Source organism: Pan troglodytes, chromosome 1 (genome assembly GCF_028858775.2).
Source record: "Pan troglodytes isolate AG18354 chromosome 1, NHGRI_mPanTro3-v2.0_pri, whole genome shotgun sequence".
Classification (NCBI taxonomy): domain Eukaryota; kingdom Metazoa; phylum Chordata; class Mammalia; order Primates; family Hominidae; genus Pan; species Pan troglodytes.
In genome coordinates this window covers 69155722-69182960 of record NC_072398.2, presented here as the reverse complement: position 1 = coordinate 69182960, position 27239 = coordinate 69155722, and the positions used below count along the sequence as shown (strand labels likewise).

Sequence of the window (27239 nt, the reverse complement as noted above, 5' to 3'; positions counted from 1 at the left end):
AATTCCTTTGAGTTGAGTTGCGGTCTCAGGGCTGAGTAGCATCCATCATGAGACAAACACAATGTTGTTGAGATAGACTCATACCTGGAGATCTGCCCAGTGAAAAACAGACTCTGCTTAGGTTGTCCAGTGCATTCTCACCAAAGGCAAAGTCTTGCTGTGTTTTTCTTCTAAGGCTATTAGGATGATCAAATAAATGGGCTAAAGCCCACTGAAAACACTGCAATAAGGTATCATACCTCATGCTTAGCTGATACCTAGCCTGCACTGGTTTTGTTATTTAAATATTAACATAATTCCACACTGATTGGTAAATAGCTGCTGATTTCCAAAATCTAACAACCAAGGAGCTTACACCCAGTCCAATAAGGAGGGCCTCTGATTCTGCTCCATTCTGACTGGCTCCCAATTTTAGTGATTATGTTTTAATGTCCTTCCTGCCCAAAACAAATGTGAAAATAAAAGTGAATGAAGCCAGATGCGGTGGCTCATGCCTATAATCTCAGGACTTTGGGAGGCCGAGAGGGGTGGAACACCTGAGGTCAGTAGTTCGAGACCAGCCTGGCCAACATGGTGAAACCCTGTCTCTACTAAAAATACATAAAATTAGCTGGGCCTGGTGGCAGGTGCCTGTAATCCCAGCTACGTGGGAGGCTGAGGCAGAAGAATCACTTGAACCTGGGAGGTGGAGGTTGCAGTGAGCCGAGATCACGCCATTGCACTCCAGCCTGGGCAACAAGAGTGGAAACTCTGTCACAAAAAAAAAAAAAAAAAAAAAAAATTAGCTGGCCATGGTGGTGGGTGCCTGTAATCCCAGCTACTTGGGAGGCTGAGGCAGGAGAATCACTTGAACCAGGGAGGCGGAGTTTGCAGTGAGCCAAGATGACGCCACTACACTCCAGCCTGGGTGACAGAGCGAGACTCCGTCTCAAAAAAAAGGAATGAAACAACAAATGTATATACAAATAGACTATGGTTTACAAATATAACTTCTAGCTACTAATGCTGAATAACAAATTATCCTGAAAGCTAGTGGATTAAAATAACAATATTTATTATGCTCACAATTCTACAATTTGGGCGTACTTGGTGGAGTGGCTTGTTGCTGTTCCAGTTGGTGTTAGCTGGGGTAGCTTAATGGTTGGTGTAATGGTTAATTTTATGTGTCAATTTAGCAAGGTCATAGGACCCAGATACTTGGTTAAACACCAGTGTGGATGTTGCTTTGAAGGTATTTTTTTAAACAAGATTAACATTTAAATAAGTAAACTTTGTGTAAAGTAAATTACCCTCCATAATGTGGGTGGGGCTCATCCAATCAGTTTCTTAAGTAAAAACACACTGAGGAAACAGAAGAGAGGATTCTGCCAGCAGATTGCCTTTGGACTTGAGCTGCAACATCAACTTCCATGGGTCTCTGACTTGCTGGTCTACCCTGCAGACGTCAGACTTGCCAGCCTCTGTAATCATGTAATAACTTTTCCGGAGAACCCTGACTAAGACAGCTCGGAACTGGAATAATCTGGAGTCCTTAATCCATCGCATGTCTGGTGGTTAACACTGGAAAGACTTAAACAATTGGGATTAGGAATACCTGGGGCTTCTTGGGCATCTCCATCTCATAGTCTTCCAGGATGGCAGCTTCAGGTGAACTTTTTTCATGTCAGATCAGGATTCCAAAAGCATTTGTCCCTAGAAAGAGAAAACAGAGCAGAATCTGAATTTTTTATGACTTAACTTCTGAGGTCACATTGTACCATTTATGATGTCTTCTATTGGTTGAGGCCATTACAAATGCCCACCCAGATTCAAGAAGAGGGAACTCAGACCCCATCTCTCAATGCAGAAATGTCAACATCACATTATAAGAAAAACATGTGGGATGAAATATATTGGTGCAGCCATCTTTGGAAAATACCATCTGCCTCACTAATGTTTTCAAATTCTAAAACATATTTTCTATTTATTTAGAGTTACTAATGCTTGATGCTCTACTTTTAGAGTGGATCTACTAGTTAACCATTCTTTTTTTTTTCCTTTTTTCGCTTTAAGTGGTTATTTTATTATTAGAGAGATGTATACTTGAAAAACTTAATTTCTAGTTTTTAATTCCCCTAAATTTTATTTATTTATTTATTTATTTTTGAGACAGTGTCTCACTTTGTCACCTAGGCTGGAGTGCATGGTGCAATCTCAGCTCACTGCAACCTCTGCCTCCCGGGTTCATGCAATTCTCGTGCCTCAGCTGGGAACCACCAGGCCCGGCTAATTTTTGCATTTTTAGTAGAGACAGGACTTCACCATGTTGCCCAGGCTGGTCTCGAATTCCTGGCCTCAGGTGATCCACCCACCTCAGCCTCCCAAAGTGCTGGGATTACAGGTGTGAGCCATTGCACCCAGCCGTAATTCCCCTAAATTTTAATATCTTGATTTTTTTCTTAAAGTCACACAAAGTAAGTTCAACATAAAACTAAGAAGTTTTCATGTGTCCCTTAAGGCTAGAAAACTGTTTTATAAAAGAACATGTAATGAGAATGCAATTAACGAAATTGCCATCGAAGACAATGTAATTGTTTGGCTTGAGTGAATCCCCATTTGGACAATGTTAGCATTATCTTCGAGTCTCTTTTTACTTAGAACCAGCTGTTCTGCTTTTCCGCGCCTCTTTCCCTGGTAGGAATTTAGGTAGAGGAGGGGCTGGGTTGAGGCAAGAAGATGACATCTCTTGGCTGGTTTGAAAAAGTAGCTTAGCTTATGCAGCCAAAAAACACATGAAAAAATGCTCATCATCACTGGCCATCAGGGAAATGCAAATCAAAACCACAATGAGATACCATCTCACACCAGTTAGAATGGCAATCATTAAAAAGTCAGGAAACAACAGGTGCTGGAGAGGATGTGGAGAAATAGGAACACTTTTACACTGTTGGTGGGACTGTAAACTAGTTCAACCATTGTGGAAGTCAGTGTGGCGATTCCTCAGGGATCTAGAACTAGAAATACCATTTGACCCAGCCATCCCATTACTGGGTATATACCCAAAGGACTATAAATCATGCTGCTATAAAGACATATGAACACGTATGTTTATTGTGGCATTATTCACAATAGCAAAGACTTGGAACCAACCCAAATGTCCAACAAGGATAGACTGGATTAAGAAAATGTGGCACATATACACCATGGAATACTATGCAGCCATAAAAAATGATGAGTTCATGTCCTTTGTAGGGACATGGATGAAATTGGAAATCATCATTCTCAGTAAACTATCGCAAGAACAAAAAACCAAACACCACATATTCTCACTCATAGGTGGGAATTGAACAATGAGATCACATGGACACAGGAAGGGGAATATCACACTCTGGGGACTGTTGTGGGGTGGGGGGAGGGGGGAGGGATAGCATTGGGAGATATACCTAATGCTAGATGACGAGTTAGTGGGTGCAGCGCACCAGCATGGCACATGTATACATATGTAACTAACCTGCACAATGTGCACATGTACCCTAAAACTTAAAGTATAATAAAAAATAAATAAATAAATCCAAAAATAAATAAATAAATAAATAAATAAATAAATAAAAGAAAAAGTAGCTTAGAGCCAGGATGGGTAGAGTTGATTCTGCCCTACCGTTCCCTAGGGGTAGTTACTTCTTACTGGAACTGCTGCTAATTTACCTTCAAGGTAGTTGCTGCTGTTTTTTCTTAGATATAAATTTTGGCTTAAACTTCGATAAAAATAACAACTGTATTTGTCTGTCCAGGGTTACAAAGAGGAAAAGTTTCTTAAGCCTCAAATCAGTAGGATATCATTTCAACTGTGTGAAGTTATTTTCTTGTAACCTTTATGCCTCCTTCTTGGCTGTTCTTTCTCCCATTCCCCACTAGTATATTAAAATTCCTATTATTTATTTTTATTTTAAAAAATTATTATTTAATATTTTGAAAATAAAAAAGCTACAAAGATAATAATACAATCATCTGTGTATCCACACCTAGCTTAAGAAATCAAATGTTACCAACATAGTTGAAGCTACCTATGTTCACCCCTACCACATATTAATCTCTTCTGCTCCCTCAGGAGGTAATCACTTTTCTGAATTTAGTATTTTTTATTCCTCAGCACTTAAAAATCTTTTACTACATTTGTATGTGTTCCTAAATAATCTATACCAGTACTGTGCATGCTTTTAAGCTTTATGGAAGTGGCATCATACTATATATATCTATCTGCAACGTTTTTATTTTTATTTTTTGAGACGGAGTCTCGCTCTGTCGCCAGGCTGGAGTGCAGTGGCATGATCTCGGCTCACTGCCACCTCCGCCTCCCGGGTTCAAGCGATTCTCCTGCCTCAGCCTCCCGAGTAGCTGGGACTACAGGCGCCCACCACCACACCCAGCTAATTTTTTTGTTTTTTTGAGATAGAGTTTTGCTCTTGTTGCCCAGGCTGGAGTGCAATGGTGCGATCTCGGCTTAGCACAACCTCGGCCTCCTGGGTTCAAGTGATTCTCCTGTCTCAGCCTCCCGAGTAGCTGGGATTATAGGCATGCACCACCATGCCTGGCTAATTTTTTGTATTTTTAGTAGAGATAGGGTTTCTCCATGTTGGTCAGGCTGGTCTCAAACTCCCGATCTCAGATGATCCACCCACCTCAGCCTCCCAAAGTTGTGGGATTACAGGCGTGAGCCACCGCGTCTGGCCTGCAACCTGCTTTTTAAAAATTATATTTGTGTGATACATCCTTAAATTTATTTTCACTGTTTCTTGGTCTTTCATTGTATGAATATTCCTCAGTTTACTACCCATTCTTTTATTGACGGACATGTTATTTCCTATTTTTGCTATTATAAACGATGCTTCTGTAAAATTCCTTGTACTTGTCTTCTTGTGCACCTGGGTGAGTTTCTTACGGCGGCAAACCATTTAATCCAAGTCTGCAGTGAGATAAGAAGCTTGTGTAAAAATATATATCATCATACTGTCTCCTTCATTAAGGAAGTCTTATCTAAAAAAAGTCAGCTTGGCCGGGCACGGTGGCTCACGCCTGTAATCCCAGCACTTTGGGACGCCGAGGCGGGCAGATCACGAGGTCAGGAGATCGAGACCATCCTAGCTAACACGGTGAAACCCCATCTCTACTAAAAATACAAAAAATTAGCTGGGCATGGTGGCGGGCGCCTGTAGTCCCAGCTACTCGGGGGGCTGAGGCAGGAGAATGGTGTGAACCCGGAAGGCGGAGGTTGCAGTGAGCTGAGATCCCGCCACTGCACTCCAGCCTGGGGGACAGAGCAAGACTCCATCTCAAAAAAAAAAAAAAAAAAAAAAAAAAAAAGTCAGCTCATCCCTAAGTAGTATATTTAGTGACATAGTTGATTAGTTGATTTACATCCTTGCATGAGTTCTTTATCTTATTGGCCTAGTAACAAAGAGTTTGAGAATGTGGACTATTTTGAATGAAATTGTTGGGCCATGGGCATATCTTCAATTTTACTGCATATTTCCAAAATGTTTTATAAAATCATTGTACCAACTTACACAGCCCTCAGAAGTGAATAAAAACTCCCACTGTTTCACATCTTTGCCAACATGTAATATCATCAGACCTTTTAATTTTTGCAAATCTGGATATAAAGTTTGGCTTAAACTCTGACAAAAGTATCAAATGACTTCTCATTATGGTTTTATTTTGTCTTTCCTTGATTGCTAATGATATAAAGCATCTTGCCATTTTTCAGAAACTGGTTTTTAGGCTGGGCATGGTGGCCACTCATGCCTATAATTCTAGCACTTTCGAAGGTGGAGGTGGGAGGATGGCTTGGGCCCAGAGTTTAAGGCCAGCCTGGGCAATGTGACCTGGTCTCTGCTAAAAATGTAAAAATTAGCCAGGTGTGGTGGCATGTACCTGTGGTCCCAGCCACTCAGGAGGCTGAGATGGGAGGATCACTTGAGCCCAAGGAGTCTGAGGTTACAGTGAGCTGTGGTCATACCACTTCAGCCTGGCCCATAGAGTGAAATCCTGTGTCAAAAAAATATAAGGCCAGATGCAATGGCTCATGCCTGTAATCCCAGCACTTTGAGAGGCTGAGGTGGGTGGACCACTTAAGCTCAGGAGTTTGAGACAAGCCTGGTCAATGAAGTGATATCCCTTCTCTACAAAAAATACAAAAACCAGGTGGGTGTGGTGGCGCATGCCTGTAGTCCCAGCTACTCAGGAGGCTTAGATGAGAGGATGGCTTGAGCCTGGGAGGTTTCAGTGAGCCAAGATCATGCCCCTGCTCTCCAGCCTGGAGGACAGAGCTAGACCCTGTCTCAAAAAACATAAAATAAAATAAAGTAAGATAAGATAAGATAAAATAAAATAAAATGATTTTTAGGGTTTTTATAAGCATTGAACTTTTCTGGACTGTTGCTGCTAATTTTCAATTTTTCTTTATAATTTCTTCCTTTTATTCAATGTTCCAAAGGTAAACCATGTTTGCTTATTGCTTTTTAATTCTCTTTTTCCCATTTCTTTCTCCTTTTATCATTTCATTCTTGCCTGTGGAATGTTATTGATGCTGCTATGACTGGCTTTCTGCTTTTCTATCTCTACCATTACTTTTTGCTGGCTCAGGTTCTCTCAGAATCCTTCTTTTTGGGCCAGTTGTGGTGGCTCACACCTGTAATCCCAACACTTTGGGAGACCAGTGCAGGAGGACCCCTTAAGCCCAGGAGTTCAAGACCAGCCTAGGCAACACGGCGACACCCCATCTCTACAAGAAATACAAAAATTAGCTGACCGCGCCACTGCACCCCAGGCCGGGCAACAGAGTGAGACCCTGTCTCAAAACAAACAAACAAAAAGAATCCTTCCTTTTGGTAAAGGTTATGTCTTTGGTAAAGGTCATTATTCATGCATGCGACTAAACAAGACTCAGGGGTGTAATAATAGAAGCAACTTTATTTTGTTCTCTCACTGTCCTAAGTGGGGAAATTCCTTTTACTCCTGCATAAAAACTCAGGCAAGCCCCATGACTTTTCTCATCCATTGTAGTTAATTAAAGTCTTATATCACATTAGCTTGCAAACACAGTATTAATTTAGTAATAAAATATTCAGCCCAGTATATGAATCAACATTTTAATCTTTACTCAAAGGTACAACTTCTATCCGTTTTGATCTAGGACTTCCTGCATTAGTGCTGCCTCCTTCCATGAAGTGAGGCGTGGTCCTTCTTTTCTCCTTTCCTGTCTGGAGTATATCCGTTTCCTCAGGTTTGCTAATTATTATTCCTACCCTGCCCAGGGTGGAAGGCAGGGAACTGAGGAGTCAGGGAAGAGCCGTAAGGGATACAAGAACATTCTTACGTGACTGGTACTGTTGTAAGGTGGCTTTACCCCAGGCTTGGTAGATGGGTAAAGCCCATTGTTTCTCTTAGAGGTCCTGGGTTCTTTAAAGATTCTCCTGCTCAGCCTCTGCAGCTACAACTCTCTGGATGTGTATATTGATTGCCTCCCCTTTGGGTGGCCACTCCCAGTGTCCTGTAGCCAAATATTCCTCTTTCTCTGGGGTCCACTCAAGCTGGTAGGCTGCCTCCTTAGGGGGATCCCTTCCATTTTATTTTATTTTTTTGAGACAGAGTCTGGCCCTGTCGCCCAGGCTAGAGTTCAGTGGTGTGATCTTGGCTCACTGCAACCTCCACCTTCTAGGTTTAAGCAATTCTCCTGCCTCAGCCTCCTGAGTAGCTGATTATAGGCACCCACAATCATGCCCAGCTAATTTTTGTATTTTTAGTAGAGACAGGGTTTTGCCATGTTGGCTAGGCTGGTCTTGAACTCCCGACCTTAGGTGATCCATCCACCTTAGACTTCAAAGTGCTGGGATTTTAATTTACTCCTCCTCCTCCTTCTTCTTCTTTTCTTTAGGAAAATGCCTATTCTTTTTTTTTTTTTTTTGAGACAGGGTCTCACTCTGTCACCCAGGCTGGAGTGTGGTGGCACGATCATGACTCACTGCAGCTTCGACCTCCTCGGCTCAAGTGATATCCTCACCTCAGCCTCTTGAGTAGCTGGGACTACAGTCCTGTGCCACCAAGCCCAGCTGATTTTTTGTAGAGACAAAGTTTCATCATGTTGCCCAGGCTGGTCTCGAACTCTGGGCTCAAGTGATCTGCCCACCTCGGCCTCCTAAAGTGTTGGGATTACAGGCATGAGCCACTGCACCTGGCCTAACTCCCATTTTAGAGCAGCAACACTTACCTTCCCCGCCACCATCCTCTACTCTGCTGTCAAGGTTGCTATGCCTTTTTCAGGCCTGAATCCAGCCACAGGCTACTCTGCCTTTCAGATTTTGGCCCACGCATCAAGCTCTCCATATTGTCTTCTCAATGCCCCTACTACGAGCTTGAGGTAAGGAAGAAGCCACCTTGCACCCCACTGCCTATCCAAAGAAATCTTCCTGTCAAACCCTTTGAATCTACAATTTCTCCATCCTTTCATATCAGTGACCAGGTGGAAGGGTCTTGCATGAGGGGGTTCAAGAATCACATACTTTGTCTCATATATCTCCTCTTAAAATGTGCATCTTAAGGACCAGGCGCAGTGGTTCATGCCTGTAATCCCAGCACTTTGGGAGGTCAAGGCAGGCACATCACTTGAGATCAGGAGCTTGAGACCAGCCTGGCCAACATGGTGAAACCCTATCTCTAGTAATAATACAAAAATTTGCCAGGTGTGATGGTGTGCACCTGTAATTCCAGCTACTCGGGAGGCTGAGGCAGGAGAATCGCTTGAACCCGGGAGGCGGAGGTTGCAGTGAGTTGAGATCACGCCACTGCACTCCAGCCTGGGCAACAGAGCGAGACTCTGTATCAAAGAAAAAAAAAAAGTGCATCCTGACCAGCCTGGGCAACATGGCAAGACCTCGTCTCTGCAAAAATGCAAAAATACAAAAATTTGCCAGGCGTTGTGCATGTAGTCCCAGCTACTGGGGAGACTGAGGTAGGAGGATCACCTGAGCCCCAGAGGTTGAGACTGCAGTGAGCTGTGATCGTGCCGCTGCACTCCAGCCTGGGTGACAGAGTAAGACCTACTCTAAAAAATAAAAATAATTAAAACGTGCATCTTGTGCTCCTGTCTCACAACTTACTCTGGTTGCTGCTATCAGTTTGTTTTCGGACCTCACTCAAAAATTTCAATTTTTAACTTTCAATTGTAGTCAAATACGGTTAAATGCTGCCTTTGTAGATATGCCTATTTTTTTTTTTGCATTCTGGATTTGATATCACAGAGGTTTCTATAATCAATATTTCCTTGGCTGTATGCTCATGTACACATACTCACATATATACACACAAATATTTATATACATGAAGATAGATGGTTATGCCTATTTTCTTATCAAAGACATTTATTTTTGATAAATTTCAGTTTTTTCTTAATTCTGCCCCAGCAGAATAACAAATCCCCTAGAAAAGTACAAGACTAAGCCAAAAGACCAACTCTAGAAAAAATAAAAGTAACCAGGAAACCTACCCCTAAACTTGGTATCTGCATAGTTTGTTAAAATGAAAGGGAGATTTGTTATGGTTGAATTTATTATTGAAAAGATGGTGGACAAGATTACAGATCAGACTTGGCATCTAGGCTTGACATTTCCTTAGGAATGCCTTTAGTTAATCCTGACACATATTTTTATTCAATTAACTACAAATAGTGAATGACATCATTACAGCACCAAAGCTGTATCTTTCCATTTCTTAGTTTGTTGTCTAGAGATTAATATCAAATTTTGCATTCCCAGGAAAGAAAACATCACTATTCACCTAGAATTTAAATTCAACAAATAAATTTAATTCAACAAATATTGAATACCTAATTATATGCAAGGCACTAATACAGTGTATTAAAAATAGTAAAAATAAGCAACATTTTTGAGCACCTATTATGTGCCAACTATATGTCCTTCACATGTGTTATTTCTTTTTCAACACAGCTTTATGGATATATACTTCACATATCATACAATTCACCTATTTAAAGCATACAATTGAATGGGTCTTAGTATGTTCACAGAGTTGTGCAACTGTTGCCACTATCAATTTTAGAACATTTTCATCGCATAAAAAAGAAACTCTGGGGCCGGGCACAGTGGCTCACGCCTGTAATCCCAGCACTTTGGGAGGCTGAGGCAGGCGGATCACCTGAGGTTGGGAGTTCGAGACCAGCGTGACCAACATGGAGAAACCCCATCTCTACTAAAAATACAAAATTAGCTGGGTGTGGTGGCGCATGCCTGTAATCCCAGCTACATGGGAGGCTGAGGCAGGAGAATAACTTGAACCCAGGAGGCAGAGGTTGCAGTGAGCCGAGATCGCACCATTGCACTCCAGCCTGGGCAACAAGAGCGAAACTCTGTAAGAAGAAAAGAAAAAGGCCAGGCACAGTGGCTCATGCCTGTAATCCCAGCACTTTGGGAGGCTGAGGTGGGCAGATCACCTGAGGTCAGGAATTCAAGACCAGCCTGGACAACATGGTGAAACCTCGTCTCTACAAAAATACAAAAATTCGTAGGGCGTGATGGCGGATAGCATGTAATCCCAGCTATTCAGGAAGCTGAAGCGGAAGAATCGCTTGAACCTGGGGGGCAGAAGTTGCAGTGAGCTGAGATCATGCCATTGCACTCCAGCCTGGGCGACAGAGCGAGACTCCCTCTCAAAATAAAAGGAAACTCCATAACCACTAGTAGTCATTTCCCATTTCTCCTCCCCTCCCCTATGTCTATTCCACTTCTCGGCCCCAGGCAATCACTTATCTACCTTCTGTCTCTACATATTTGTATATTCTGAACACATTTTATATTCCTCTACATGTGTTATTTCTTTTCTTACACAACCCAGTGAGGTAGGTACCATTGCAATCTCCACTATACAGAAGTGGAAACTGAGTCACGAAGAGGTTAAGTACCCTGACCAAAGTTATATGGCTAGTAAGTAGCTCAGCCAGGCTTTATTTATTTATTTATTTGAGACAGAGTCTCACTCCATCACCCAGGCCGGAATGCAGTGGTGCAATCTTGGCTCGCTGTATCCTCTGCCTCCTGGGTTCAAGTGATTCTCATGCCTCAGCCTGCCAAGTAGCTGGGACTACAGGCGTTCACCACCATGCCCAGCTAACTTTTCGTATTTTTGGTAGAGATGGGGTTTCATTATGTTGGCCAGTCTGGTGTCGAACTCCTGCCTTCAACTGATCCACCCACCCTGGCCTCCCAAAGTGCTGGGATTATAGGGGTGAGCCACTGCACCCGGCCTCAGCCAAGGTTTAAACCCAGAATTTAAATTCTAGGTGAATAGCTATGTTTTCTTTCCTGGGAATGCAAAATTTGATATTGATCTCTAGACAACGAATTAAGAAATAGACAGATATAGCTTTGGCGATGTAATGATGTCATTCACTATGTGCAGAATTCGTGCTTTTAATCCACTATGAAGGAGACAAAGGTCCTTAGAATCTAACATGATCATGATGTATAAGATACACGCAGAAATACTGATAGTAGATACCGCTCTATGCAGGAGACACAGCATCACACAGTTCAGGGGTGGAAGAGCACCTGGAAAGTATGAGCAATCAAGGATTTTTTTCTGTAGTAGTTAGCTTCTCAGTTGGCACTTAGAGAATGTGGCAGAAATTGCGAGCTGGGGTAATATGTGTTCCAGGTTAGGAAACAAAGGCCTAGAGGTAGGAATGAACAGGTTGTTTCTCCGATCCAGTGTGGCTTGAATGTAACATTCTCAGTCAGTGTATCACTTCCCATTTCGTGACATTAGCTACCATTTATTTCTGTCTTTTAACGTCAAGCTCTTGACAGGTATTATTTCTAATCTTTAAGACAACCCTACAGGGTAGATATCATTAGCCTTGATATAGACAAGAAGATTGAGGTTCTTGAGGGGTCATAGGGCAAGTAAGTGATAGAGCCAAGATTTGAATAAGTGTCTTTCTGATGTCACATTCCTGCCCTTTCTACTTTATTGTGCTGTCTTCCTTAAGGGAGATGGAAAGTTAGGTTGGTGCCATACTGAGAAAAGCCTTGATGGCTGAGGCGAAAAGTTTTTACTTACCTTGGCAGGTAGAGACATGATAGAGACAAAACTCAAGCTGAACTGTGGAAATACTACTATAATCATTTGGGCAGTAGAAATGACAGTCTAAATTAGGAAGGCAGTGGTGCAATCAGACAAAAGGGAAGTACATATAAGAAATATGCATCAGTGGTATTTAGAGACTTAATAACTGGGTGGGAGCAAGGCATACAGAGGAGTATATAATATTTCTGAAACTTTGGTTCTCTTAGTTCTCAGAAGAGTGTTCTGTGACGGCCATGAACAGAAATACAGAGGAAACGAGGAGGAGCTGGCTTTGTGAGACTGAGGGAGGAAAAATGATAACCTTAATATGGGAGCTGAAGGTGCTGGTGACTTCTGTATCTATGTGAAGATGGGTAACAGGTAATTGGAGATTTAGTCTAGGGCCAAGATCCAGTTATCCAAAGAGTGGTGAGAGTCAAGGCCATAGTAATCAACAAAGAATATAAAGAAAAATGCAATCTTAGTGTCTACTAAAAAGTAGGAGAAACAAGGGAGCCATATTGAACACCTATTACCGGCCTAACACTGCGGAGACGTCTGGGAAGGGCCACAAACCTTTCCACAGTAAACCTCCAATCTTGTTCCAGAGATTAATTACTCTCATGAAACTATATGCAACTAGTACAAAACTTGATAGATTCAGGGCCAATCTGTAGGGTAAACACAAGAGTAACGGGATATTAGAAAAGAAAGACATTGATGTGCTTGGGGAATTTAGGAGGCGAGGAGAAGACAGACCAACACAAGGTATAAGAAGTAGAAATTGTGCATAGGCTGATACCAGGGTAACCCTGCTCTGAGCACAGTGACAGAACTTTGGTGTCTTCTCTGTTGTCAAGGGGATAGCATGGGGCTGAAAAAGTATAAACAGGCTTTGGGGCAAAGCAGATCCCAAAGCTTACAGCTCCCTTTTATTGATGGTATAAAATTGGGCAAATTACTTAGCTTTTTCAGTACTTGTTTCTTTCTTTTTTTTCTTTCTTTCTTTTTTTTTATTTTTTTGAGATGGAGTCTCACTCTGTTGCCCAGGCTAGAGTGCAGTGGTGCGATCCCGGCTCACTGCAACCTCCGCCCCGCAGGTTCAAGCGATTCTCCTGCCTCCGCCTCCCGAGTAGCTGGGATTACAGGGACCCGCCACCACGCCCGGCTAATTTTTGTATTTTTAGTAGAGACGGGGTTTCACCATCTTGGCCAGGCTGGTCTTGTACTCCTGACCTCGTGATCCACCCGCCTCGGCCCCGCAAAGTGCTGAGATTACAGGCGTGAGCCACTGTGACCGGCCAGTACGTGTTTCTTCGTTTTAAAAAAGTGAGTATATTTAATAAGGTGGTTGTTTACATTCAGTAAAATAACGCATGAAAAGCATCTAACACAGGGCTTTAAACAGCAAGACTGGGCAAAACCTAAATAACATTTTCCTTATGTTGTCTTTTTTGCTACCACTTGCACCATACGATTACCCACATTTCCTGTCCCCTCCAGTGCAGCTTCCTGGAGACATTTCACACGTATGCAGGACTTCTGTACATCCTACTCAGGCACAGCTGTAGGCCCTACAAAGAGGGACCATTTACTGCCTCCTGCTGTCATTGATATTCGACAAACATTTATTGAGCACCTACAATGTCCTAGTTACTGTGCTAGGCCATTTTGGGGTATAGAGAGATAAAACAGATCTTAAAGTCTTCAAGACACTTAAAGATGAGAAACAGTCCCTGGGTAAATAACTATCGGAGTTCAGAAGGTGGACAGAAGTGGTGGGCGGCGAGTCTGTGTGCAGTGAGCACCTAGCGGAAGATGGCATTATTTGCAGAAGAGAGGTCCTTTAAGCCAAGTCTTGATAGATGATTTCACCACGCGGAGATTGGGAAACGAGGACAAAGATATGAGAAGATATGTTGGCCACACAGAGCCTCTCAAAGCACTGTTAAAGCAAAGCCAATACTTAATGGGAGGAAACTCCGTTTTACTTGCGTGGAGTCTTAAGTCATTAGATGCATGCTAAACAGAACTGTAACCCTCGCGAATAAAACGGCCACAGTGACAGCGGTGGGTAACGGCAGAGCTGCAACTACTCTGACAGGGGTGACGACTTATTTGGACGACAATTGGTGAAACATTGTAAACTCTCAGAAGCTGCCGTTTCCAGACTTTGAGTTCATTCTTGTCAAATCCCCAGCTTGTTTTCTCAGCCCGGGGTGAAATGCGCAGCCAAAAGGCCCAATGAGCGTCAAAGCGAAAGGGCAGGGGTGGTCTCTTCTGCGGATATACCTTGGCTCCTCCCAAGTCCTACGAGTTTAAACTTCGACGCACCAAACATGGCTTCTTCGCGGTTCTGCTCCTTGTTTTATTTCGCTCCCACCTTTCGGCCACACTCAACATGGCCCTAACCGAAGGTTGGCATGCCTGTGGCACTGTCTCGGGACAGTTCTCGCGAGGTTTGCCTGGGCCCGACTGCTCCCGCCCTGCCTCGCGCCGCCGCCACAGCCGCTGCCGCTGGCGCCGCTCCTCCTCCGTGTCAGTTGTTGGGCTGTAATGGCGACCGGGCCGCCCCTGACGAAGTGACTCCCGGGCCGGGGAGCGGGGCCAGACCTGCACCAGAGAGAACTGCAGGGAGCCGCAGCTCGGGGGGTGGCTTGCCCTGAGGGAGGGGAGGCAGCCTTTCCGCCTTGTCTTCCTTCCCAGCGGACCGGCGGATCCCCGGAGCCGGTGCGAGGCGGGCACCCGGTGCGTCCCCGGAGCGGGGAGGCCAGGCCGGGCAGCCCTGGGGCCGGTCGGGGCGGCGTCACTGCACCCTCCGCCAGGCTCCGCGGGATGCACCGTGGGAGCCGAGGGCGGAGGCGACACTCTCAGGTGAGCTCCTGTAGGACCTGGCTGGGACCGCGGAGTCTCGCTCAGCCTCAACTGTCTCTGTCCGCGGTCCCGGGTCCCCGGTGGCGGCAAGAGAGGCGGGGCCGGGCGCGGAGAGTCTTGGCCCTGCTTGGCGTCCCCCTCGGGGAACCTCCCTGGGTTCTGAGGCTTTTCGGGGACCTAGGTTTCGGGTCCCACCAGTGCCTGCTGAAGACGGAATTTCCTTCCTTACGTGCCAGTGTCCTCCCGCCTCCTCCGCCCCTCCTCTAGCCTGCAGAGGTAAGATACCTCTAGCCTTTGCTGCCCGGAGAAGTGTCCCTTCTTCATTTGGCGATCAGGCATATTTGGGGAGATTCCGGGGACTGGCTCCAGTGGCAGGGATGATCAGTTTCTGTTCCTTTTCAGTGGGGATCACATTCTCAAGTATAGGGAAAACTTTGATCTACTCTAGTCTAGCGGCTGCTGAAGGTAGTTTATTCACAGATATTTTGGGGAAAGATTTAAAAGGCTTTATGTTTTGGAAGTTGTCAGTATTTTCCTCTGCCTTTTAAATGCAGCTCAACATGCTAAGTAATATTTAGCTAATGTCACAAGATATGAATTGGAATTTGCCTGGATTTTAAATATTCAGATAGAAAGTTGCACATAGGCATAGATTTTAATGTTTTAATGCAGTAGCAAATCCTTCATATGGGAAAAAACAGGTTGTCAGAAATAGTGATCAATATCCATGTACTCCACCTGATTGTTTTGTTTTGATGGTGATCCTTGTTTTGAATTTGGGGAAGTCGTTATTGTTGCCATGTTAACGATACCTCCTGCCCTGTATTTGAAGAGTTTTAAAAGAAAGACTATCTTTGGCAGAGCTAGTAACAACCTGAAAAGTTCTGTAGAAACAATGATAAAATACTAAAAGTTGCCCTCCATTCTGAAAATTGCTTAGTTTAATATATTGTTTTTAAACAAGGAAATGCACTGCTAATGACATGGAATTGTGACTTTGAGGGATTGTTAGACCCATGCTGGAAGTTGCTTCAAAGCCATGGGCATATAATAATTAGTTTCGGTGTGCTAAATTGACAAATGTTATTTAATGTAATGAAATAAATCTGAATCATTTGAACTGTCAGTGCATTAAATTTAAGATACTGTAATCTGAAAATAAACTTCAAGCTAGAATACATTGTATATGTGGATAAATACATGTGTATCTCTCTGTATCTCTTCATCCTCAGTAGCAGAATTTTGTGTATGTAGAGATGGCAAGTTGTATATGTAAAAAATTTCATACGTATGTGAACATATTTCTTTGATTTTCTGAGATAAATTGGTGTGTATGTCATGTAAGAGCGTTAATACTTAAACAGCCAACCTTCTGTGGGGCAATCAATTTATGAATTATAAAGTTTTTGGATTTTTTCCTTCTACTTCTGATTGTCAGTCTTTTGCCCATTTTATAACACTTCTACCATATATGAGCAGAAGAAAGGAGATGAAGTACTGCTATAATCAATTTTATTTGTTAAATTGCTATAATTTATAGTGGGAGCAAAAAAGAAGTCTAAAATAACTGACATCAGTTTTTGGTGTGCTTCTATATACATTATTTTATTTAGTTTTCACAGTGATCTTGTGAAGTAGGTATGGCAGATATCCTTATTTTGCAGTCGTGGAAACTGACACACAAGGAAGATCATTTATGTGAATGCCTCTCATTTCTGCAGATAATGTGGAATTATTTTTATTTTAAACTAAATATTAATATAGGTGCTCTGGCATTTGGTGTTATTTTAAAATATTAAAAAATTATTCTATTTTTGTTCCTTTTTACATGCCACTTGCCCCTTATGCTGATGATCGTCAGTTCTTTAAAAACATTAGTATTTTTATAACGTTTTGTTAATTATTGACAAGTCATGAATTATAATGGATCACTTTACTTCTTTATGTATATACTTTTTGCTTGAACAAGATTATTAAAGTGTAGTTCATTTATTGTCTTTCACTTTGGATACTCAGTTCTGTCATCTTTATTCTTTCAGTCATTTATACTCTTAGTTATGTAAAACAAACATTCGAGCCACATGATCAGTAACATAACTGAAAAGTAGTAATATCTTGATGATTTTATTGTTGAGACAACTGATGATTTAAAAAGTTAATTCTCTGTGTATAATTGTGATTGTTATTTTTGCAACATGAGGCAAATTTTAGTGTTACAGTGTAAAAAAATCATCAGATTGCATAGTATTTTTTCTGTATTGATTTATTGTTGTTGTTGTTCATTGTTATCATAAGTGTGATTTTACATTTACTTGTGGTTATTTTGAGTTATTCTTTGCCTTTCTCATCTGGTCTGTAAGTTCCATGATGGCAGAGATCCTTTAATCACTATTATGCACCCAGTGCCTAGCATATGGTAACATAGTCAATAAATACTAATTGAAGAAATTGACTAAAGAATAGTCCCAGAATAATATTTTAAATGCAAAACAAAACAAAAGACTAGTTCTTAGTTCCTAAGCACACCTCAACTCTTGGGAATATATTCCAGAGATATGCTCAGATTTGCTGGGTAGCAAGGGAATGACAGCCTGGGATTAAAAAGCCACTGGGAATAAGCCACAGTGGAAACTTTATTTACTATTTTAATGATTTGCCTAGGTGCTCTGGCAATAGTTACGGTAATTTAAAGAAAATATAAACTTTAAGACCCTAACCTGTTATACTAGTACTATAATTATAGCCTTGTAATAACTTTAAGTCACTTCTTAATCTCAGCATTGGGAGTTTAAATTCTTCAAGGCCAGCTAGTCCAATTCCCATATTTTATACATAAGAAAACAGAGGGTTGTATAGGGGCGATATCTCATGCATAGTTGATCTCATAACTGGGAGAAGAATCCATTGCACAGCTGCTAAGTCTACATTTGTTTAATATGTCAGATAATTATAAAATCAGAACATAATTGTGATCAACTTGGCAGTCTATTCAGTATTAATTAAAAACTCAAAATGGGCCTTTTTTTTCATGAATCCAAAGTGTTAACTTAAAAATGAATCTGAACCCTTTCCTCTGTAGTTGGGACTATAAATTGATACCATTGGAGCAACCTTCTGGAAGGAAATTTGGCATTTCCTATCAAGATTAAAAGTATATATATTGTTTGATAGAATCATTTCCTGCTTAAAATTTATCTTACATAAATTTTAACAGCATAGGAATTGTATAAGAATGTTTATATTAGCATTATTTCAAGATGTCAATAACATTTATAAATAATTAAAAAATGTCCTAAATGTCTGTTGGTAGGCTAATAGTTAAAAGTCTAGTATTTTTATGCTGTGAATTACTGTGCAGTTGTTAACAGGTTTCAGGGTATCTATATTTACTTCATGAGCAGCAGCTGAGCATATCCTTCAGCTCCTGGAACCATGCGGTGGACCTTCTGGATTCAAAACCTAACTGCACCACTTTCTAGCTGTGACTCTTGGCGAATTACTTAAAGTCAACTATAAATTGGATATACTAGTAGTTCTCATGTTACAGGGGTACCACGAGAATTAAATGAGTTAACACTTAGGCCCTAAATAAGCATTAATAAGCACCACATAAGTGTTTGCTGTTACAATTATGTATTGACTTGGAAGAATGTTCATGATATAAAATTAAGTGAAAAATAAGTTGCACTATACTATAGAATATGATTTATTTAAAAAACACATAGACAAATAAATGTAGTTTTGTTTTCATTTTGCATGTGAATAGAAAAAGGTCTATAAGGATAGACATTAAACCGTTAAACATGTTATTCCTGAGGGAGTGGATGACTTTTCTTTTTTACTTTAGACATTTTTGTATGGTTTTATTGTAAGAATCACTTTTATAATTTTTGAAACTTTTTTCTAAAAAAATTGAAGTAAATTTTTTCTTCTGTTAAATAGTGATATAAATGTATTTTTGAATGTGATTTTTAGAGATCTACACATTTCATCAACAGAGTATCTCATAATTAGATCCTGTGTCAAAACATTTGTTGATGGAAGGGCTGGGACTTGGTGGCTCACGCCTGTAATCCCAGCTCTTAGAGAGGCCGAGGCGAGTGGGTCACTTGAGGTCAGGAGTTCGAGACCGGCCTGGCCAACATGGCGAAACCCATCTCTACTAAAAATACGAAAACTAGCAAGGCGTGGTGGCAGGCCTGTAATCCCAGCTACTGGGGAGGCCAAGGCAGGAGAATTGCTTGAACCAGGGAGGTGGAGGTTGCAGTGAGCCAAGACTGCCACTGCACTCCAGCCTGGGCAACAGAGCAAGACTCCATCTCAAAACAAACAAAACTTTTGTTGGCTGGGTGCGGTGTCTCATGCCTATAATCCCAGCACTTTGGGAGGCTGAGGCGGGCAGATCACCTGAGATTAGGAGCTTGAGACCAGCCTGGCCAAAATAAGGAAACCCCATCTCTACTAAAAGTAAAAAACTAGCTGGGCATGGTGGCAGGCTCCTGTAATCCCAGCTGCTGGGGAGGCTGAGGCAGGAGAATTGCTTGAACCTGAGTGGCGGAGGTTGCAGTGAGCCAAGATTGCACCACTGCACTCCAGCCTAGGTGACAGAGGAAGACTCTGTCTCAAAACAGACAAACAAACAAAAAAACTTTTGTTGGCAGAAGGTTGAAATTTAGGAAAATCTATAATAAATATATTTGTTTTTCTCCTAGCTTTGTAGCCTTAAGTCTTATTTCTTACTTTACAAAGTAAACCCGTAGGCTAGATCAGTGTTTCTTAAATCCAGTATTCCTAAACTGTGCACTGAAGTAAATCCTCACTTAATGTTGTCCATAAGTACTTGGAAACTGCAACTTCTAAGACCCCAAACACCTCTAATATTAAACATTGAAATAAATGGGTCCTATGCATACATTTAAGAAATACTAAAAAAAGTCAAGATAATTACCCACTTATTTCAGTTCAGGATGGCAGGTGGCTGGAGCCTGTCCTGGCAAGTAGGGCACAAGATAGGCTGCCATTCCATTGCAGGTAGCATTTACAGACACACACACACACACACACACACACACACCCACCCACCCACCCACATTCACTCAGACTGGGACCATATAGACATGCCAATTCATGTCAGTTCATCTAATGCGTGCACCTCTCTGATGTGGGAGGAAACTGGAGCATACGGAGAAAAGCCACACAGACATGGGGAGAACATGCAGACTCCACATAGATGGTAGCCCTGGTGGGGAATCAAAATTTTTTTCTCATCAAAATTGTGAAGAAATGATATTGAATGAAACTATGTTATGGAGGACCTGCTGTACTGTGGAGCACCATAGTAACTCACCTGGACACTATGCATTATTTGAGAAATTTTAATGGAAACAGCAATATTGGATAGCTGTGGGATATTTGACATCTATAGGACACTACTCAAACTACCAGTTTGAGATACCACACAAGAGATTGTGTTCCATTTTTTTTGATGACACTGTGTCTTCCAAACGCTAGGTTTTGGGAGTTTGCTGTGATAAAAAGCAAGTACTATGCAAAAATCAATTTGGAACAGTAAACGAAGGTGGTGGTGTCCAAAATGATTTCAAGATTTGAGAACTTGTGTAATATCTAGTAGGTACACACATCCTATTAAGTAGTTGTGGTAATTTAGTAATAAAAATATTTATTTCAATTTATACATATTTATTTTTCGATCTGCTACTAAGTTGGTAGGCTATAAATACTTTTTAGGTTGTGGACTTAACTACTTAGTAAATGGAACTGTTAGGTATTTTTTGGCCTAGGGGTTCCATGAAAAAAATAACTGGCATATTGAGGGGTCTGTGAACTGAGAAAGTTTAGGAACCTCTTGAACTTTTGACCAGGACACCTATATATATTTTCCATGTTCTGTGCTCCCAAAGGTTGATTTTTTACATTTATCTTTATTTTTTATTTTTTTTAAATAAAAAGAATAGACGTGTGTTATACGTGTATGTGTATACATATAATGAATCAAAAGTTTCACTTTTCAAAGTTTTACTTTAAACAGCCTCATGGCCAGGCGCGGTGGCTCACGCCTATAATGCCAGCACTTTGGAAGGCCGAGGTAGGCAGATCATTTGAGGTCAGGAGTTCAAGACCAACCTGGCCAACGTGGTGAAACACCATCTCTACTAAAAATACAAAAAAATTAGCTCGGCGTGGTGGCACGCGCCTGTAATCCCAGTTACTCAGTAGGCTAAGGCAGGAGAATCACTTGAACCTGGGAGGCGTAGGTTGCAGTGAGCCGAGATCGCGCCACTGCACTCCAGCCAGGGCGACAGAGAGACTGTGTCTCAAAAATAAAATAAAATAAAATAAAATAAAATAAAGCGCTGACTACTTTCAATACACTTGATATTTGCAAATCAATCCTATTTAGTTCCATTAAAAAAATGCTAGCTCCAATCCACGATATTGTTTTGTTTTGTTTTGTTTTAATCTACTAACGGGTCATGACTACACACTTGATAATATGATGCTGGTTGACTCCTAACGTCCAGCTTTAATACGGTTTGTTTCTCTGGTTAGTTATAAATGAAGTTAGACTACGCTTTAGCTTTTATTTTAGGTTTGGGTTGTGGGGGATACACGTGCAGGTTCGTTACATGGGTATATTGCATCATGCTGAGGTTTGGGCTTCTGTTGAACCTATCACTGAAATAGTGAACATAGTACCCAGTAGGTTGTTTTTCAACCTTTACCCCTTACCTGTCACTTCCCACCTTTTTTTTTGAGATGGAGTCTCTGTCACCCAGGCTGGAGTGCAGTGGCTTGATCTAGGCTCATTGCAACTTCTGCCTCCCAGGTTTAAGCGATTCTCCTGCCTCAGCCTCCCGAGTAGCTTGGACTACAGGTACGAGCCACCATGCCCGGCTAATTTTTTGTATTTTTAGGAGAGATGGGGTTTCACCATGTTGGCCAGGCTGGTCTCAAACTTGTGAGCTCAAGTGGTCTGCCCACCTTGGCCTCCCAAGGTACTGGTATTACAGGTGTGAGCCACCACGCCCGGCCCTTTCCCACTTTTGGAATCCACAGTATCTTATTTTCATCTTTATGTCTATATTTACCTATTGTTTAGACCCCACTTACAAGTGAGAGAAGGTGTGATATTTGATTTTCTGTTTCTGCATTAATTTGCTTAGGATAATGACCTCCAGCTGCATCCATGTTGCTCCAAAGGACATGATTTCATTCATTTTTATGGCTACGTAGTATTCCACGGCGTATATGTACCACATTTTCTTTATCTAATCTACTGTTTTTTGTTTGTTTGTTTGTTTTGTTTTGTTTTTGAGGCAGAGTCTCGCTCTGTTGCTCACGCTGGAGTGCAGTGACGTGATCTTGGCTCACTGCAACTTCCGCCTCCCGGGTCCAAGCAATTCTGCCTCAGCCTCCTGAGTAGCTGGGATTACAGGCACATGCCACCATGCCTGGCTGATTTTTGTATTTTTAGTAGAGATGGAGTTTCACTATGTTGGTCAGGCTGGTCTCAAACTCCTGACCTCATGATCTGCCCACCTCGGCCTCCCAAAGTGCTGGGATTACAGGCATGAGCCACTGCTCCCGGCCTATCTGATCTACTGTTGATAGGTACTTAGTTTGATTCAATGACTTTGCTGTTGTGAATAGTGCTGTGATAAACATACTAGTGCAGTGTCTTTTTGATAGAATGATTTCTTTTCCTTTGGATAGATACCCAGTAGTGGGAATGCTGGGTCTAATGATAGTTCTAAGTTCTTTGAGAAATCCCCCTACTCTTTTCCACAGGGGTTGAACTAATTTACATTCCCACCAGCAGTGTATGATACTCCCTTTTCTCTGCATCCTTGTCATCTGTTATTTTTTAACTCTTTAATAATAGCAATTCTGACTGGTGTGAGATGGTATCAGTGTGGTTTTAATTTGTATTTTCTTGATGATTAGTGATTCTGAGCATTTTTTTCATATGTTTGTTGGCCACTTGTATGTCTTCTTTTGAGAAGTATCCGTTTATGTCCATTGCTCACTTTTTAATGGAGTTATTTTTTTTTCTTGTTCATTTGTTTAAGATTCCTTGTAGATTCTGGATCTTAGTCCTTTGTCAGATGTACAGTTTGCAAACATTTTTTTCCCATTCTTTAGGTTACCTCTTTACTTGTTGATTCTTTTGCTATGTAGAAGCTTTTTAGTTTAATTAAATCTTGTTTATCAATTTTTGTTTTGTTGCATTTGCCTTTGAGGTTTTAGTCATAAATTCTTTGCCTAGGCCCATGTGCAGAAGAGTTTTTCCTAGGTTTTTAAAAATAGGATCTTTATAGTTTGAGGTTTTATGTTTAAGTCTTTAATACATCTTGAGTTAATTTTTGTATGTGGTGAAAGGTAGGGGGTCCAGTTTCATTCTTCTGCACATGCTAGCCAGTTTTTTTGTGTGTTTTTTTGGGGTTTTTTTTTTTTTTTAGCACTGTGTATTGAATAGGTGTCCTTTCCCCATTTTTGCTTTTGTCAGCTTTGTTCAAGATCAACTGGTTATAGGTGTATGGCTTTATTTCTGGGTTCTCTATTCTGTTACATTGATACAGATGTCTGTTTTTGTATTGGTAACATGCTGTTTTGGTTAGGATAGCCTTGTAGTATAGTTTGAAGTTGGGTAATGTGATGCCTCCTGCTGTGTTCTTTTTGCTTGGCTATTCAGGCTCTTTTTTGGTTCCATATGAATTTTAGAATTGTTTTTTCTAATTTGTGAAAAATGATGTTGCTAATTTGATGGGAATAGAATTTTTGGATTGTTTTGGGCAGTATGGTCATTTAAATTTTGATTCTTCCAATCCATGAGCATGGAATGTTTTTCCATTTGTTTGTGTCATCTGTTATTTCTTTCATCAGTGTTTTGTAGTTCTCCTTGTAGAAATCTTTCACCTCCCTGGTTAAATTTATTCCTGGGTATTTTATTTTTCATGTGGCTATTATAGATGGGATTGCATTTTTGATTTGGTTCTCAGCTTGAACATTATTGGCGTATAGAAATGCCACTGACTGTTGTAAGTTGATTTTGCATCCTGAAACTTTACTGAAGTCTTTTTCTTAGGTCTAGGAGTTTTTTGAAGGACTCCTTAGGGTTGAACAGAGATAATTTGAGTTTCTCTTTTCCTATATGGATGCCTTTTTTTTAATTTTAATTTTCTGCCTGATTCCTATGGGTAGGATGGAAAGTATTATGTTGAATAGGAGTCGTAAGAGTGGACATCCTTGTCTTTTTTCAGTTCATAGAGGGGATGCTTCTAACTTTTGTCCATTCAGTGTGATCTTGATTTTTTGGAGTAGTTTCAGTAAGATTGATACCAGCTCTTCTTTGTTTGTCTGGTAAAATTTGGCTGTGAATGCATCTGATCCTGGTCTTTTTTTGGTTTGTAGATTTGTTTTTATAACTGATTCAATTTTGTAAATTGTTATTGATCTGTTCAGGATTTCAATTTCTTCCTTGTTCAATCTTGGGAGGTTGTGTGTTTCCAAGAATTTATCCATTTCCTCTGGTTTTTCTAGTTTGTGCACATAAAGATGTTCATAGTAGTCTCTGAGGCTCTTTTGTATTTTTGTAGTATGAGTTCTGTCACCTTTGTCATTTCTGATTATGCTTCTTAGGATCTTCTCACTTTTTTTTTTTTTTAATTTACTTAGAGGTTTATCTATCTTGCTTATCCCTTCAAAGAACTAACTTTGTTCTGTTGATCCTTTGTATGTTTTTTGTTGTTGTTGTTTGTTTGTTTGTTTGTTTTGGTCTCAATTAATTTAGTTCTGCTCTGATCTTAGTTACTTCTTTTTTTTCTGCTAGCTTTGGGTTTAGTTTGTTCTTTTTCTGGTTCCTTTAAGTTCAACTTTAAGTTGTCAATTTGATATCTTACAGTCTTTTTGATGTAGGCATTTAGTGCTGTAAACTTTCCCCTTAACATTGCTTTTGCTGTATCCCAGAGGTTTTGGTATGTTTGTTTCTCTATTTTCATTTGTTTCAAAGAATTTTTTTATTTCTGCCTTAATTTGTTGTTTAACCAAGTTAGTTAGGAACAAGTTGTTTAGTTTCCATGTATTTGTGGTTTTGAGAGTTCCTTTTGGTATTGATTTCTAATTTTATTCTACTGTAGTCTGATAATATGCTTGACATGATTTCATTTTTTAAGAATGTATTGAGACTTGCTTTATGACTGAGCTTGTGGTCCATCTTAGAGAATGTTCCATGTGCAGATGAGAGTGTATATTCTGTGATTTTTGGGTACAGTATTCTGTAGAAGTCTGTTAGGTCCGTTTGGTCAAGTGTCTAAGTCCAGAGTTTCTTTGTTAGTTTTATGCTTTGACGTTCTGTTTCTAATGTATATAGGCACATACATTTACAAATGGAAATCTCCTTTATAGATGTAAATTTCTTTTACAGAAGGATTTCAGAATAGCCAGCTAAATGCCAGAAAGGTTTATTTTAATTGGACAAGTGATCTTTTTTCTTTTTCTTTTCTTTTTTTTGAGATAGAGTCTTACTCTTGTCACCTAGGCTGGAGTGCAGTTGTGCAATCTCGGCTTACTGCAACCTCCGCCTCCTGGGTTCAGGCGATACTCCTGTCTCAGCCTCTTGAATAGCTGGGATTACAGGTGCCCGCCACCACACCTGGCTAATTTTTTTTTTGTACTTTTAGTAGAGACGGGGTTTCACCATGTTGGCCAGACTGGTCTTGAACTCCTGACCTCAGGTGATCCACTCTCCTTGGCCTTCCAAAGTGCTGGGATTACAGGCATGAGCCACTGTGCTCGGCCTACAGGTGATCTTTTTAACCTAGCTACTATTTCTTAGCTGAAATTACTAAGTTCAGGATGGAGCCCATTAAGGAATAGGGCAAAGAAAGCCTTCTCTGTACCTGGACTCAGCAAAAATAGATCTGAAAAAGGAGGAAGCTTACTTTACCTGGCAACCTACCTTTTATAAACGCTATCTAGGATAACTTTCTTTTCACCTTCAGGGAAGAGTAGTAACAGAGCTGAAAGATTAGCAGATTTAATTTTTCTTAACAATTAGTTGCTTAAGCTTTTTATTTGCCTTCTATAAAGAGTTTTTTTAATAAAAAGCAATAAAAATATTGAAATCTTTTTAGAAGCTTCTGCACACCAACAGGCATCCCTAGATGAGACTGATTTGGGAGCCCTCATTTTCAAATGTACTTCTTAAAGTGCAGTGTTTATTTGGAATGTACCGTTGTGATTTTAAATTACCTTTAGTAAGATTTCATCATTTTTGTAAGCATTTGCTGCTTCTGAGGCCTACTAATAATGCATGTATAAGCTTAATTTCCTTCGGAAATTAAGGATCCCATTTTTACCTTGAATAGCTGCTTTGGTCCTTGGATCCCTTTGATCAACTTAGCCAATGATTTTTCCCTCCCTAAGCATGGAAGAAAAATAAACAAAGGGGGCTAGAACACAAAAATCTATGCAAATTTCTGAAAGCTGAAATTGGTACCCCCTTCAGTATTATCATTTATACTAATTTCTGTCTAAACCAGCCAGACATATGAGGCCTCTAACTAGATCCAAGACAGTTAGATACAGTTGGATCCTGGACCCAGTCCAATTTCTGTTGTAACTTCCAAACCTAGTTTGGATCAGAAATTTGCTCAAACTCTGATAGCTCAAATGCACACTGATGGAGCTTCAGAATCTGAGAGAGAACTTACCCACAATCTCCAGTTGCTTTGAGAGAGCAGTGGACAAAATGAGTCCAGTGGGTGCCTTGCTTTGTCTCTTGGTGTTCCTGGGAGTTGCTAGAAGCTTTAGTTTGGATCCCACTTCTGACACCATCTGTTAAAATTAAAAACCTTAGACAAATTAAATTTAACAGAATTTGATTGAGCAAAGAAGAGTTCATAAATCAGCCAGCTTCCAAACCAGAATAGGTTCAGAGAGGCTCCTTAGACTACACTTTATACAATAGATCATCTCTGAAAATGTGTACAGTTGCTCTATTTTTGTATGATAAGTTATTAAATGTTATAGAGCAATAATGATGTAAAGAAGACCTTTGTACAAATAGAAGGATATTTTTCCAAAGAAAATCTGATTTATCTTTGATTAGTTTGGGTTTTGGTGATTTTTTTAAAAAGCCATTTATAGTTTTTGTTGTTGTTAGTGGGCTTGTAGAAGTTGTTTCTGGAATTGTGGCACCCTCCTTTTTAAAAACTATATCTAAAAATCAG

General features: G+C 40.7%; 1 protein-coding gene across 16 annotated transcripts in view; it reads left to right on the top strand.

The window, feature by feature from the left end:
* Window positions 1–14850: 14850 nt before the first annotated feature.
* CEP350 (centrosomal protein 350) overlaps window positions 14851–27239 on the top strand; it is a 159586-nt gene continuing 147197 nt past the window's right edge. For 14 of the 16 annotated variants that reach the window (XM_054656347.2, XM_054656344.2, XM_009439208.5 and 11 more), the window contains exon 1: window positions 14851–14988. The gene's annotated coding sequence lies outside the window, so the exon portion shown is untranslated. Of the gene's footprint in view, window positions 14989–15129; window positions 15265–27239 lie in introns of those variants that run through there. The other 2 variants (XM_063810698.1, XM_009439202.5) reach the window with 1 other exon arrangement.